General features: G+C 39.2%; 1 long non-coding RNA gene across 1 annotated transcript in view; it reads left to right on the top strand.

Moving 5' to 3' along the window:
• The first annotated feature begins 2,523 nt into the window (after positions 1 to 2,523).
• The window catches only part of LOC140531252 (uncharacterized), a 60,660-nt gene continuing 47,195 nt past the window's right edge, over positions 2,524 to 15,988 (top strand). The window contains exon 1 of the long non-coding RNA XR_011976306.1: positions 2,524 to 2,737. This is a non-coding gene — a long non-coding RNA (uncharacterized lncRNA). The remainder of the gene's footprint in view (positions 2,738 to 15,988) is intronic.

The raw sequence follows: 15,988 nt of genomic DNA, 5'->3' as shown, positions 1-15,988 counted from the left end.
TTAGAAAAAAAGAGAAAAACAAAGCCCCCAGCTTGGTTTTGAAAACATGGGTCTTCTGCTTCATATTGAGTCTATGAGCTTTCTGTCAAGAGATGGGTAGAATGTTCCGTCATCAGTCCTCTGGAATCCTGTTTGATCATTGCATTGATCAGAGTTCTCAAGTCTTCTAAAGGTCCCCCCTCCATGATGTTGTCATTGTGTAAATTGTTCTACTACTTCTTACTTCACACTGCCCCAGGTTTCTCTGAAACTATACATTTCATCATTTATTATAGCTCAGTAATATTCCATTCCATTGATACCTGATAATTTATTCAGCCATTCCCCAATAAATGGAGACCTCTGTTCATATACTTTTATACCTTCCAGTCTTTTTAGTCTTTGATTATGACCTCCCAGAACCAGAAGATTGTGCAACCCACTCACACAGCACCACCACGTGGTAATAGGCATTTGGTAAGTGCATCCTAGAAGCTGGTGGTGTTTGTTATTAAGGAATACTTAACAAGGGCCTCTAGACTGTAGAAATTCTTCTTAAATGTCTCTTCAGGGGAGTATAGTCCTTGTTACCTACAACTGTCTCAAAATTCCCTCCTTAGAGATTTTCTCCCCAGGGTGAGCCTGTGCTCTATCAATGCTGACTGAACTTCCAGTGGGCATTCTTAGGACAAGGGCTCAGGCCAGCTGGGACTTTGGCACTACAATTGAAATCACTCTGAGCCCCTCCTCACGACTGCTTGTTTCTTGTCATCTTGTAGAAAGTTCCAGAATCTCCAAATTGCTATTATTTCAAAGGCAGATTACTATTTATCCAAGGAAATTCAAAGTTTCCCCAATGGGGTTTGTGCAGCAGGGAATTAAGAGGCTCTATTATCCCTGCCTGAAACTGCTATGATCAGTGGCACCTGGGAAACTTTGAGTACTTTATTACAAAGCAAGGCACTATTGCACTCTAATCAAACATATGGTTGGAAGGGGGCACCATGGACTTTGGTCTCACAGCTTTTGTACCTGCTGGTGGCACAGGCTGTGCTCTTGTCCATTTGTTGATGCTTAAGGAAAAGCAAGACACACCAGTTGGGAACAGAGGAAAGGAAAGTCTTGATCCTGGTTTGGCTTCTGCTTTGCTTTAGAAACATAGACCAAAGAGGTCTTCTTCACTGATACTTAGTTTACTTATTTCTGAAATGAGAACAATACCAGGATCCCAGGAATGGGAGACATACCTTGTGTATCTTCATTAATTTCAGAATCATCATTAATTTCAGAAGTATCTAGATGTTTCTGTTAGTGCTTGACATGCCTGGGAGAGAAAGGTTAGATTTTATTGTAGTTCCCAACCAAGGCTTGCCCTCAGTAAAAACAATAAATACCTAGTTTTCAGGCTCCACCTTCTCATCTCTGTCCTTGTCTCATTCTCCTTGGTAGGGTGCCCCTCTGTGCTTCCCTCCTTTCTTCTTCCCCATAGCTATTTATTATTTTTCCAACATGGTCCCCATTGGGACATAGTATCACATACTCCTTGTGTTTCCTCTTTCCCCTACCAACACTTACCTGTTCTGTGCTTTGTTTCTCCAGGAATGCTAGCACTAATCTGAAAAATGAATTCTATAGGAGGTACCATAAGATATTTATGGTAGATTATAACTTAGCATTATCACTTCTAGTTCCTGGATGGTGAATGTGATCTAAGCCATGGCACAGTGCAAAGTGTGTCAGAGTTAGAGTTAAAGGACCAAATTTTAACTCTCTGTTTGCCACAGGTCACTCTGGTGACCTTGGACAAGTCACTTCTCCCTTTTGGAGTAATATGCTGAGAGTATCTGGCTAGTTCAGCACTGTGGTGCTCCATAGCAGTTGAGTTTTGTAGCTTGGTAGCATCTTTGCTCCTGCAGTGTGCATGAGTGCATTGCCAAGAATGTAGAAGAAGGAAAGGGGGCTGTTACCAGGACTAGACAACTTTTGTATCTTTAGGTGGTTTGGATTGCTCACAGAGTGAGAGCAAACCCTCGAGACATGGGAATGATTCTGATTCATTGTCTGGATTTCCTGAGGAGAAATTTTCCTGACAGTGGGAATATCTTTGTTTTTCTAAGGGACAGAGAAGAAGCTAAATGAAGAATGTGTGTCTAGGTGTCTTTTCCCTAGGTGCCTGGCGTCTTGTGTAAATGCTCAAGACCTTTACAGCCCCAAGCCTGAGCCTCCCTATGAGAAGGCTTGTCAGCAACAGCTCTGGCAGAATTCTGGCAGAATGTTTGTTCTGAGTGCCTGCTTCTTCTCCTCATAGATGGATTTGTTAGGCCAGATATAACAGTTCCTGCTTACCATGGGACCTGCCTCCCATGCTCCACCATTCTGAAGAAACGGGGAAGGTGCTAGAGGGAATAATGAGAGCTGCCATTAGAATTAACCAGGACTTCAAGAGAAGGATGAGAAACAAAGAGCTTGGAATGGATCAAAGGAACACTAAGCTTTGTGTTCCAGAACTGACCTCAATGCAGGTTCCCACCTCCAATGTCTTACCTCAGTGTCTCTGTGGTGTAGAAGTGTGTGTGTGTGTGTGTGTGTGTGTGTGTGTGTGTGTGTGTTCAAGGAGGCTATGATAATGGGGTGTGAACTCTGGCAGTTTCTTTTGAACTGGAAAGATCTGAATATAAATCACTGATGATGAGGCCCCATTACAAGTATTTGTTGTCAGAAAACCAGACAAGTTAAGTTTGAAGAATCTCATCACCAGGTTGGTCATATTATGGTAACTTTTTCCCATCCTTATTAACTTTTAAAGGCTCTCTACTAAGCCACAGGGCAACTAGGTGGTGCAGTGAATAGAATTCAGTTTCCTCATCTGTAAAATGAACTTGAAAAGATATGGCAAACCAGTCCAGTATCTCTGCCATGAAAACCCCAAATGGGGTTATGAAGAGTTTGACATGACAACAATGCTAAGTCACAAGAGAGGTTTGGATCTGTGTTGCTGGGAAGAGTGAGGACACTGAGGAAATTATATATTTTTGAAATATTAGAAAAATGTTTTTATTTTATTCCCCTACTCTACTGTTGGTTCCACAAGGGTAGGAAACAAACCTTTCCTAATTTCTAAAATTTCTAAACAATCCCAAATAGCTTGTTATCTACTTTTTGTTTTTGATCTGTATCTACATCTATATCATCTTTATCTGTACAGACAGAATGTAAGAGCTTTTTGAGCACAAGAGCCATTTCACTTTTGTCTCTGCATAAAGAACAAATTATAAGGAACTGATAAAGTCAGTTTCTGAAAAACCATGGTCTTTTGGGGAAAATGTAGAAGAGGGACATAGAGTTTTTGAGGAGCAATAGGACAGGGCAGCAATGGGACAGGAAAGTAATTCTCAAACTTTTTGATCTCAAGATATTTTACTCACCTAAAAATTGTTAAGGACTCTCACCCCCCAAGGAACTTTTGTTTATATAGGTTCTGTTGCCATTTATTAACATATTAGAAATTAAAATGTCTTAGTATTAGTATGAAAATAGTTTTGACTTCACAGATGCCCCTGAATATTTCTCAAGGAACCCCAGTGGTCCTTGGATTTGCTCCAAAGGAAACTAAAACTCTATTCAGATTTGTTGGTGTTAGTTCAACTTGAAAACATTTATTTGTTCTCCCTCTGCTCCCCTTATTTTGCCTTGTTCTGTATGCCAAAGGCCCAGGCTAGGGTCTGTCTGGTATTGAGGTTTGAAAGAAAGGGGAGGAGAGTCATGTTACTGGAACAGTCATTTGGAAAAACCTGTACCATCCCATTGACGTCCCCCCTTTTCTCTTATCCCTTCCGTTTTCTCTACCTGTGCTCTTCCTTTGCCACTTTAACTGCTGAACCCCTCTTGAGAATTCTCCTGATTGTACCTTCTCACTAACCCACTATGAGATACATAGGTCCTGAGATAGTGGTTTGAATCTAAGCTCATCCTAGGTAGGAGACTGAGAAGTTTTCTGTTTTATTGATTTATTCCTATTCTTGAGGTTTTAAAACTAGAATTTGGTGGGTGAGGATTAGGAGCAGGGAACCTCATTTCTCAGGCAGGAGGGGAGCAGGAAGATCTCATTAACACCTTTGCACAGAGGGAAAAAAATCACATTTCAGCTTGCTCCCTTTGTATCATCAAGCGGTGATAAGGTGCCGCCAAAGTGCCAGTCTGTGCTGCGTTCAAATGAAGGATTACTCTGATAAGATGGAGGGGAGAGATGTTTGTAGAGGGGGTGGGGTGGGTGACAGAGAGAGGGGGAAGATGGTTTAAGGTTATTAAACAGGAAATGCCCAGCCTCAGCGAATCGACGGGAAATTACACATTCTGTCACATTTGCTTATTGAATTCTGATTCTATTGAAGCTTAGAAAGGAGGAAAAAAATGAAATAAAATAACCCCACCCTCCATCAACCTCCTTGTATCTCTTATTAGATTTCACAACCTTTCAATATTAAAATGCCAGCAGTGGTAGTGAAATTCCTCATCTGTTTTTAATATCACTGGGGGCCTATAGAAGGTATAAGCAGGGTGGGGGAGGAGGAGGAAAACATCAAATCTACAGAAGCCAAGCCTGTAGATCTTGATCTGTAACTAGCAATCTGACTATACGCTCCTTCACTGTGTCCTCCCTGCTTCCCCAACTCCAACCCCACTCATTGGGAAGTCAGGTTGTGAGAAAGAACCAAGAAAGGTAGCTTCATGAGATTTGGGTTCTGTTCTTTCCTCAGTCATTTACTGACTCAATGACCTTGGGCAAATCATTTCATCTGTCTTAGTCTTTGTTGCCTCTTCTATATGCAGCCCATATATGACCAAGAGAAGCCAGTTGGCCAAAGCTGACAATGTAAAAAAAAAAAGAGTGTTTTCTCTGGCCTAGATCATGCGTTGATCTATTTGATAAATTTTCTGTCTCCCTCCAATCCATCCTCCACGCAGCTGCCAAAGCGATTTTCTTAAAGCACAGTGTTCTATTGCACTCATGTGTAATTATCCCTCTCAGTAAAATCCAGTGGCTCCCTATTACCTTTAGGAGCAAATCTCCACTCTTCTGTTTGGCATTTCAAAGACTTCACAACTTTCCTTTCTGTTTTGTCATTTATTACTTCCTTTTCCTGGCTTTGTCATATGTAGCATTGTATTTCCAGACTCTGCCTTTGAACTGCCTGTCCCTCATGCCTGGAATGTCCTCCCCCGCTCTCCTTTGCCTCTTAGAATCGCCAGTTTTCTACAAGATTCAGCTCAGGAATCACTTCCCACATGAGGCATCTCCTGATCCTACCCACCCCCATTGTCTTGCTCCCTCCCCAAATCACCTGTTATCTATTTTAAATCTTTTTTTATATTCCTCTATCCATACATATTATATTCTAAGATAAGATATAAACTTTTTGAGAACTGGGGCTGTTTCACTATTGTCTTTGCATCCCCGATGCTGAGCAAAGTACTTGGTACCTAGTAGGTACCTAAGAAATGCTTAAGATTGATTGATTTACTTGGTAAGATATACAAGGATATTCCTGTTGAATATGAATGAATCTAGGTGAGACCCCCTTGAGCCATACACTTGGAGTTGGCCTTCTAAAGGGAGAACAGGGCGAGGAAATTCAAGAGTGAGTTGCAGACTCTGGTTCCCTGGAGGGAAGCTGGCATGGCCCAGTAGTAATCAATATGGAGGCAGCTGTGGAGTGGAAAAATTTCTGGACCAAGCTGGGAGCTTCAAGGACTTGAACTGTCAGTGCAGGAGAAACAGTGGCAGAAAAAGAGGCAACTAGAGGGCACAGGGGATAGAGCCCTGAAATTGGAGTCAATAAGACCTGAGTTCAAATGTGACTTCTAGCACTACTCAACTGCATGACCCTGTCACTTAACTATTGTCTGCCTCAGTTTCCTCATCTGTAAAACAGGCATAATAGTAGCACTGATCTTCCAAGGTTTTTGTGAAGATCTAATGAAATAAAATTTCATTCAATAAAGTGCTTTGGAAATCTTAAAGTAATATGTAAACGCTAGCTAGTGTAACAACTGAGGAATTCCTAGACAACTGGAAGATTTCCTGGAATGAGCCTTCTAGGAACAAAGTAGAAGTCTCTAGATAATTCCAAGCTCCTAGACCAAACCTTTCGAGGCAATGTTGATAGTTTTAGGTCTAAGCAGAAGAGTTCTTTTATCTCACAGCTTGGTCTTGGAACTCCTCACCATTCTATTTCTGTCTCCATCTGCTGCCTTCTCTGGGGCCAGTGGATTCTTTCCTCATATGAAGCCATGTATTTCACTGATAAACATAGTTCCTTTGGGGCAGTGGTGTCTTGGTAAATGTTTAACAAGCAGCTCTGGGGAAAGATATTCTTGACATATTTTTATATTTAGTCTGTGTTATTAACATTTCTCTATCGCTTTCTTAAGGCCAAACAATCAACAAAACAATAAATAAAGCCCTGATTTGTAGCATTTGGTGATTTCCAAGGTGTCAGTGCTCACAGGGAAAATTGAACAATGATGGAAAGTTGGAATTATGGAAAGATCATTCAGACTTCTTTTTTGGGAAGTGGTTCTCTGTATTTCTAATTGGCTTTTCCTTGCTTATCTCCACTTTTCATTCTCTTTGTTCTAGTTTTGTTTCAGCTTTCCCTTTTTAATGCCAGCTCCAAGGGTGTGGCTTAGGTATATCTAATGGTGACTTAATCAGTCTTCTTCCATGTGGTATCATTTCCCCAACAGTACCCAGGTCAAGGGTACCCCATCAAGCAGATATTATCAATAGTAGAACAATTATCCTTTGATCTTGCTACCTTCACCAGAATCTTATCTACGTATCAAAATGAGGTATTTGGGCTAGGTCTCTAAAGTCCTTTTCATCTCTAAATCTAAATGATCTACTTCTCCTCACTTGAGCTTCCTCATTGTCCACCAGCAAGGTTTCTCTGATACTAGCAACTGTTCACTTGCTGGTGAATTGGCTGAAGGTATGAAGTGAACTGTGCTTCATGCTGCCAGTAGCAGCTGGTCATGGTTAGGGAAGAACCAGAGCTCTGCCATGGAGAAATGCCAAGCTAAGCGAATCAGGTTGGAAGGAAATGAGGTAACCTCTGATGAACCAGAAATCTATTCAAGCAACCACAGCAACAACTTATCCAAAAGTAGATCCTCACTATTCTGTTACTTGCCCTACTGTTAAAATATATCTACAATTGTGGATCAGCCATTTCTTGATCATCCGTGTGCTTAGTGCTGTCCATAAGTGTCTTTCCATGGCTCTGACTGAATATCCATACTTCTACTTACTATAGATGCTCCCAATGTGATTCCCTGGTGCAGAACAGACCATAAAGAAAAATGTGGAGTCTGAATGGTGGGAGGAACACACACACACACAAAAAAATTAAACATTTTATTTTTTAAAATTAATTTATTTAACTTTTAACATTCATTTTCACAAAATTTTGGGTTCCAAATTTTCTCCCCATTTGTCCCCTCCCCCCACCCCAAATCACCGAGCATTGTAATTGCCCCTATCACCAATCTGCTCTCTCTTCTATCATCCCTCCCTTCCCTTGTCCCCATCTTCTCTTTTGTCCTGTAGGGCCAGATAACTTTCTATACCCCTTTACCTGTATTTCTTATTTCCTAGTAGCAAGAACAGTACTTGACAGTTGTTCCTAAAACTTTGAGTTCCAACTTCTCTTCCTCCCTCCCTCCCCACCCATTCCCTTGCGAAGGCAAGCAATTCAATATAGGCCATATCTGTGTAGTTTTACAAATGACTTCCATAATAATCGTGTTGTATAAGACTATATTTCCCTCCATCCTATGCTGCCCCCCATTGCTTCTATTCTCTCTTTTGATCCTGTCCCTCCCCAAGAGTATTGACTTCAAGTTGCTCCCTCCTCCCATTGCCCTCCCTTCCATCCCCCCCCCACCCTGCTTATCCCCTTCTCCCCCACTTTCCTGTATTGTAAGATAGGTTTTCATACCAAAATGAATGTGCATTTTATTCCTTCCTTTAGTGGAATGTGATGACAGTAAACTTCATGTTTTTTTTCTCACCTCCCTTCTTTTTCCTTCCACTAAAAAGTCTTTTGCTTGCCTCTTTTATGAGAGATAATTTGCCCCATTCCATTTCTCCCTTTCTCCTCCCAATATATTTCTCTCTCACTGCTTAATTTCATTTTTTAAGATATGATCCCATCCTGTTGAATTCACTCTGTGCTGTGTGTGTGTGTGTGTGTGTGTGTGTGTAATCCCACCCACTACCCAGATACTGAAAAGTTTCAAGTTACAAATATTTTCTTTCCATGTAGGAATGTAAACAGTTCAACTTTAGTAAGTCCCTTATGACTTCTCTTTGCTGTTCACCTTTTCCTGGTTCTCTTCATTCTTGTGTTTGGAAGTCAAATTTTCTTTTCAGCTCTGGTCTTTTCATCAAGAATGCTTGAAAATCCTCTATTTCATTGAAAGACCAATTTTTCCCCTGAAGTATTATACTCAGTTTTGCTGGGTAGGTGATTCTTGGTTTTAGTCCTAGTTCCTTTGACTTCTGGAATATCCTATTCCATGCCCTTCGATTCCTTAATGTAGAGGCTGCTAGATCTTGTGTTATCCTGATTGTATTTCCACAATACTTGAATTGTTTCTTTCTAGCTGCTTGCAATATTTTCTCCTTGACCAGGGAACTCTGGAATTTGGCCACAATGTTTGGATCTCTTTCAGGAGATGATCTGTGGATTCCTTGGATACTTATTTTGCCCTCTGGTTCTAGAATATCAGGGCAGTTTTCCTTGATAATTTCATGAAAGATGATGTCTAGGCTCTTTTTCTGATCATGGCTTTCAGGCAGTCCAATAATTTTTAAATTGTCTCTCCTGGATCTATTTTCCAGGTCAGTTGTCTTTCCAGTGAGATATTTCACATTAGCTTCATTCTTTTTGGTTTTCATTCTTTTGGTTTTGTTTTGTGATTTCTTGGTTTCTCATAAAGTCATTAGCTTCCATCTGTTCCATTCTAATTTTGAAAGAACTATTTTCTTCAGTGAGCTTTTGAACCTCCTTTTCCATTTGGTTAATTCTGCTTTTGAAAGCATTCTTCTCCTCATTGGCTTTTTGAACCTCTTTTGCCAATTGAGTTAGCCTATTTTTCAAGGTGTTATTTTCTTCAGCATTTTTTTGGGTCTCCTTTAGCAAGGTGTTGACCTGCTTTTCGTGCTTTTCTTTCATCTCTCTCATTTCTCTTCCTAGTTTTTCCTCCACCTCTCTTACCTGATTTTCAAAATCCTTTTTGAGCTCTTCCATGGCCTGAGCCCATGGTATATTTATTTTGGATGTGTAGGATACAGAAGCCTTGACTTCTGTGTCTTTCCCTGATGGTAAGCCTTGTTCTTCCTCATCCAAAAGGAAAGGAGGAATTATCTGTTCACCAAGAAAGTAACCTTCTATAGTCTTATTTTTTTTTCCCCTTTTCTGGGCATTTTCCCAGCCAGTGACTTGACTTCTGAGTTTTCTTTCCACACCCACCATGACTCCAGATCTGCCCAGCTAGTGCTTGGGGGCTGAAATTCAAATGCTGCTTCCCAGCCTCAGGCCTTTGGGAGGGGGCGGGGCTGCTATTCAGTGTGAGATTAAGTTCAGGTGCTCAGGTGGGGGCAGGGCCACCTCATGGGGCTCAGTTCCCTCAGGGGCTTTATGCAGACACCTTCAACAACGAATCCAGGCTCCTGCCTGCTTGGGGAGCCCTTGTCTGCTGCTACCTCTGCTGCTGCCTCCCAAGGAGGCCTGAGTTATGGGGACACCCCACTCCCCTCTCTACCAGCCAAAGAGACCCTCTCACCGACCTTTGTCACCTGTGGGTGGAGGGACCTGCGAGGCAGCTGGAGATTCTGTCCCTGAAGCCTGCTCGGATCCACTCCTCTCAGTGCTGGGAGGCCAAGGCAGGGCTGGGCTCTGCTCTGGGTCCAGGGCGCCATGGACCTTTTGCGTCAGGTTTTCAGGTCTCTCTGGAACAGAAATCTCGTCCGCTCCCTTGTTCTGTGGCTTCTGCTGCTCCAGAATTTATTGGGAGTTCTTCTTTACAGACATTTTATGGGCTGTGGGTTTGGAGCTAGCATATGTGTGTCTTTCTACTCTGCCATCTTGGCTCCTCCCTCTAAACATTTTAAACATAAATATAAAACAAGAAAAGGAAAAAAAGAGAACATTTCCATGTATACAGCAGAACATGAGAGGATTAAATATAGAACAATAAATTTCCATTTCAAACTATTTACTTCTTTTTGAAAACCTATGTAATAAATACTACACATTGTTTTCAAAACTACCCAGCTTTCTGTGCTTCCTTCTACATTTTCTTTTATTCTTTTCTATACATTTTTCATTTTTTCTCCCCCTCTCTACCCTAGAAAAGGCTACAATTAAACATGAATATATATAATATACATACTTATCTAGATACACATATATACGCACATATACATATATGTAAGACCATACTAAGTATATTTCTATTGGTCAGTTCTTTCTGTGAAGGTGCATACATCTTCCTTCCTAGGTGCACATCTTTCCATATTTTTCTAAATCAACCAGCTCATCATTTCTTATATCATGGTAGTATTCCATCAATATCATATACCATAACTTCTTTTGGGAATTTTTCATTTTAGCCAATCTGATAGGTTTAAGATGATATATCAAAGTTGTTTTAATTTGCATTCCTTTAATCAATAATGATTTAGAGCATTTTTCATATGATTATATATAGCTTTAATTTCTTCATTAAAAATTGCCTGTTCATATCCTTTGAAGAGGAACACAAATTTGAAATCAGAAGACCCTAGTTCAAATCCCTGTTCTACCATTTATTAGCTGTGTGAACTTAGATAAGACTCTCACTGAGTCTGAGTTTTCTCATCTGGGGCTAATACTCATGATAGGTGACCACCACATAAGATTGTTGTGAGCATCAGATGCCAAAATACATACAAAATAATTTGTAAACTATAAATCAGGGGATAAATATGTTATTAGTAGACAGATTATATATGAACTGTCATTTCCTCTTTCCATCTTCAAAAATATTTTATAGATTTTTTTATACCACTGTCATTTTCCAATAACCCCACCCCAATAAAACCTTGTATGGTAACAAAAGCAGTAACCATACAGTCACATTAACCACGTATGGTGGCACATGGAACATTCCATAGCTGTAGCACACCATCTTCCTACATAAGCGTTTCATTATCCATTATGTACAACATATTGGTCATTACATTTAATCTGAGTTTTGATATCTTTTAGCATTGTCTTCATTTATATTAATGTGATCATTGTGCATAACTTTCTATTAGTTCTCCTTTCTTGCTTGGTATCAGGTTATATGTCTTTCTGTTATTTTTTTAATTTCTCTAGTCTTGTTTCTTATTCATTGTTTCTTATACTGCATTAATATTTCATTACATTCATATAGCATAATATGTTCAGGTTTTTCGCAAACTATAGGCACTTAACTTTGTTTATAGCTTTATTTTGCTCCCACAAAATATTGTTATGCTTACTTTGGCATGTATGGAACCTTTCTTCTTATTTTATTAAGTGCTCGGGAAGGGAAAAAGGTGTGTTCCCAATAGAGGAATTAATAGGTCAAAGAGTATGAACAGGTTAGTAACTTTTCCTTACATAATTATTTTCACAAAATTACAATCACACGAATTACTTTCAAAATTGGTTGGAACAAGTCATAACCCTATCAACTGTGTATTAATGTGCCTAACTTCACATAGCCCCTACTGTTATTTCTGTTGGACTAATTGTTATTAATTGAAAAGCAAAAGTGGAACTATACCATTGGAGACTTAGGAGCATCAGAAAGATGCTCCTTATCTCCTAAGAGCTAATCCTAATGCTCTAAGGGAGATGTGGTAGTCACCCCACCAAGGACCCAACCTACCAATGCAAGTTGGGGTTTGGAGAGTATCTTTAGTCTTTGTGCTAGAGAAAACTCTACACCTACTAAAAACACACAGGGTTCAATTTCATTTGTATTCCTTTTCATTCTCATTGTTGTAGTCATTAAAAATGTTTTCATTCTGCTTACTTTACTCTGCATCAGTTCAGGTAAGTTTTTCACCTGTCTTTGAACGTCATTAAATCTGTGATTTCTTATAGTATAATAACATTCCATTACACTCATATACCATAATTTGTTTAGTCATTTCATATTTGAAAGGCCATTTCCCAGTTCTAGTTCTTTGCTGCCACAAAAGTGCTTCTGTGAATATTTGGGATACTTCATTGTGTTTTTGGTTTCTTTGGGGCATATTCCAGGAATAGGATTTCTGGATCAATGGATATGCCCACATCAGTCACTTTTTTTCCCCTTTATTTATTTATTTAACTTTTAACATTCATTTTCACAAAATTTTGGGTTCCAAATTTTCTTCCCTTTTGTCCCCTCCCCCCACCCCAAAACACCGAGCATTCTAATTGCCCCTGTCTGCCAATCTGCCCTCTCTTCTATCATCCCTCTCTGCCCTTGTCTCTGCATCAGTCACTTTTTAGCATAACTCCAACTTTTTTTTTTTTTACAGAAATTCACAGCTCCATCAATAGTGAATTAGTGTATCAGTTTTGATGATTATAATTTTGGATTAGAATTTGAGATCTGGAAATAACAGGGTCCTTTCATTCTTGCATTTTTTTCAATATTTCCCTTGACATTCTTGATTTTTTGTTCTTTCTTGGTAATTTGATTGGTGTAGCATTAAATATGCAAATTAATTTAGGTAGTATCAAAATTTTTATTACAATGGTGTGGCCCAGACAGCACAATAAATCTCTCTCAAATTATTTGTCTTCCTTTATGTCTGTAAAGGTTGCTCTTGGTAGATTTATTTGTACGAGCCCCAAGTGTGTCTTGGTAAGTTAATTCCAAAATATTTTATGCATTTACTAGTTATTTTAAATTGAATTTTTCTTTCCCTCTTTTTTCTGGGTTTTGTTAGTAATACACAGAAAGGGTCTTCTTTTTTCCATTTATTTTTGATTCCTGCTAATTTTACAAAGCTATTAATTGTGTGATTAATTTTTTGTTGAATCTCTAGGGTTCTCCAAGTAAACCATTATATTGTCTTCAAATAGAGATAGATTTACCTTTCTGCCTATTTACTCTCTCAACTTTTTTTCTTTTCTTATTGCTATTATTGGCATGTGTAGCACTATATCAAATAAGAATAGAGACTATGGGCTATATTACTTTACTCTGCGCCTTTCCATGATTCTTCTTCACCTTTCTCCAGCTCCATATTTCCCATATCCCTTCAACTCTTTTTCTTCTTCCTAGGTATTCCCTGTTTTGATCATCTTATTGATAGTTTATTTGTTATTCCTTCTAGGAATATTGGCATTTCAAGGATTGACTGATGAGAGAAAAACAATTTTAAGCTAAAGGAACAGAAAATCAGAAACTGACATAAGCATTTCTGGGAAGTGAACTTTCCCAAATCAGACTCATGGAAATACTTTTTGGAAAGGTTGGGTCCTATCTTAGAATGCTGTTGCCATAGACCCCCACAAACTGCTTCAGGTCCATGCTTTTCTGCATTGCAAATGCCAAGCTCCAAATCCAAAGTTCCTAATCTTTGATGCTGTGACTTCAGATGATGGAATGTTCCTCCTATCATCAGATTATTTCCTTCTGTAATACACTTCTGAGTTAATCTTAAAATCCTAATCCCATTTGCTCATGAATTTCCACACTGTTTACCATCAAGAATCCCACCATATATTTGGCTGCAACATTGTCAAAAGTTGTGTGAAATGGCTAGAAATGCTTCATTTGATCTGTGACAACAGATGGACAGTTATTTAGGAATAAGGATGTGTTGTGTCCTTAGCCCTGTTCTTAATGTGTAAGGCAGGCTCTATGTTGAGGCTGAAGGATGTATGTTCTTTGAGAAAATGGAGAGGGCCATCATCATCATCATCATCATCAGTAAAAATGAGTTCCAACCTGGATCCAATGTGTGACTTTAAGCAAACCATTTAATCTGTTAATACCTCAGTGTTCTCATTGCCGATGAGGTTGCCTTTTTACTTCCACAGCTCAACTGTCCCCATATACTTCACAAAGTTGTTGAGTGGATAAAGAAAGATAAGTTTATAGATTTCATCTGAGCAGTAAGACCTCAGGACTTTGAATGACAACGAAAAATTTAGCACTATGCCAATGTAAAATAGAATTATAAAAGTAATTTTGAGATTGGTGAAAGGTGAGGAAAGTGGTTGGGATTTTAGAGTGATTGGGAAGAAAGATTGACAGGTAATACCGGGGATATATGGAAGGAATTTGATCCTAATGCCTCAGATATCGTGTGGCACATAAAAATCTACTATTTCATAACTAACTGCAGGTGTGGGGGGATTCAACCACATGAACTTCTAGTTTGATTTTTAGGTATCTCTAAATTGATTGTGTCCTTAACTGCTCCAAATTGGTTATGGCCTTAGGTGGGACTATATTTGGATGATCTCGACAGCATAAATATCTGTAGATTGTAGAGTTTATTTCAGGGAGAAAAAAGTTGAATCAAATTGTGTTAGGGTCCTTTGACCCCTGAGGCCATAGGGAGGAGCTAAGAAATTGTTGTCAAGGATATAGCTGCTTTTAACTTTATTGCGCAGAACCATGATGATCCAGCCCTTACTGTGCCAAGATACTAGGCAGTTTACAGTTCAGTTCAGTACACAAGACTGCCCCAGGGACATGTACAACACAAGGAAACAGGAGCCAAGACATAAATGAACAGCCACTCAGAAAACAAAGGGTGATCTGGTTTTCTTGCTTAGTCTTCTTTAAAGACAATTCTACAGCTATAGCATATTTAACACTTTATTTTTCTCTAATTACATGCAAAAACAATATTTAACTTTCTTTTTTGTAAAAATATGAGTTCCAAATTCTTTCCCTCCCTTCCTTCCCTTCATATTGAGAAGGAAAGTAATTTGACGTAGGTTATATATATGCAGTCATTTAAAACATATTTCTGTATTAGTCATGTTGTAAAGGAAAACACAAAAAAACTCCAAGAAAAATGAAATATAAGAAAACTATGCTTCAATCTACATCTAGTCTCTGTCAGTTTTTTCTCTGGAGATGGATAACATGTTTCATCACAAATTCTTCAGAATTGCCTTAGATCACTGTATTACTGAGAATATGGCTAAGTCATTCACAGTTGATCATTGTATAATATTTATTTTTAATTATTAATTCATTTTTAGTTTTCAACATTCATTTTTATAAGATTCTAAGTTCTAAATTTCCACCCTTCCCTCACTCTTCCCTCCCCAGGATAGCATGCAACCTGATATAGGCTTTACAGACCATTGTACAATACTGCTGTTCCTATGTACAGTGTTCTGCTTCTGCTCACTTCACTTGGCATCAGTTTGTGTAAGTCTTTCCAGGTTTTTCTGAAAGTATTCTGCTCATCATTTCTTATAGCATAATAGTATTCCATCACAACGTCATGTTCAGCCATTCCTCAATGGATGGCTATCCCTTCAATTGTCAATTATTTGTGACCACTGGATATAGCTATAATATAAAGACAATTTACAAACACTGACTCTCTCTCTCTCTCTCTCTCTCTCTCTCTCTCTCTCTCTCTCTCTCTCTCTCTCTCTCTCTCTCTCTCTCTCTCTCTCTCTCTCTCTCTCCCTCCCTCCCTCCCTCCCTCCCTCCCTCTCTCTCTCTGTAGCAGGAGAGAGACTGATGTTTACTATAAAGCCCTGGCAGCTGCTGTTATATTCTTGCTTCCATAGCACAATTGTACTGTTTCCCTGAGGATGATTGTATTTCTAGGTAGGGAAAGGTACTATGGAAAAATGTGCAACAGTTTGGGATGATGATGAGGGAGCTGTTTGAGGCATCAGGCATTATGTGAAATGCAGGTAGATACCAATCTATTTTGGCCTTGTGGACACATTTTTCT

Source organism: Notamacropus eugenii, chromosome 3, assembly GCF_028372415.1.
Source record: "Notamacropus eugenii isolate mMacEug1 chromosome 3, mMacEug1.pri_v2, whole genome shotgun sequence".
In the NCBI taxonomy this organism is placed as follows: domain Eukaryota; kingdom Metazoa; phylum Chordata; class Mammalia; order Diprotodontia; family Macropodidae; genus Notamacropus; species Notamacropus eugenii.
This window is presented reverse-complemented; position numbering and strand designations above follow the sequence as displayed.